This window comes from Penaeus monodon, chromosome 33 (assembly GCF_015228065.2).
Source record: "Penaeus monodon isolate SGIC_2016 chromosome 33, NSTDA_Pmon_1, whole genome shotgun sequence".
NCBI lineage: Eukaryota > Metazoa > Arthropoda > Malacostraca > Decapoda > Penaeidae > Penaeus > Penaeus monodon.
In genome coordinates this window covers 20,825,475-20,825,727 of record NC_051418.1, presented here as the reverse complement: position 1 = coordinate 20,825,727, position 253 = coordinate 20,825,475, and the positions used below count along the sequence as shown (strand labels likewise).

Below are 253 nucleotides of genomic sequence, written 5' to 3'. Positions count from 1 at the left end.
AACTTCAAGAGCGTGTTATAACTTATAGCTCCTACCGAGTTTTCGCTCTTTGATGGAAAAATCTAGCAAAAGGTAAAAGTCCCTCCTTACAAATTTCCCTTTCTATAAATACAATAAGGAATTTCCGTTTTCTTTGAATGTAATATACGGATAGACATTCATAATTTGGCGCATCCGAATTACGAACAGTAGATAAAATGTGATTGAAGGAAACCTTTACGAACAGTAGATAAAATGTGACATTACAGTCATG

The 253-nt window shown here is 34.0% G+C and overlaps 1 protein-coding gene across 1 annotated transcript in view; it reads left to right on the top strand.

Moving 5' to 3' along the window:
- Nucleotides 1-253, top strand: part of LOC119594297 — a 14,675-nt gene that overhangs the window by 1,593 nt on the left and 12,829 nt on the right.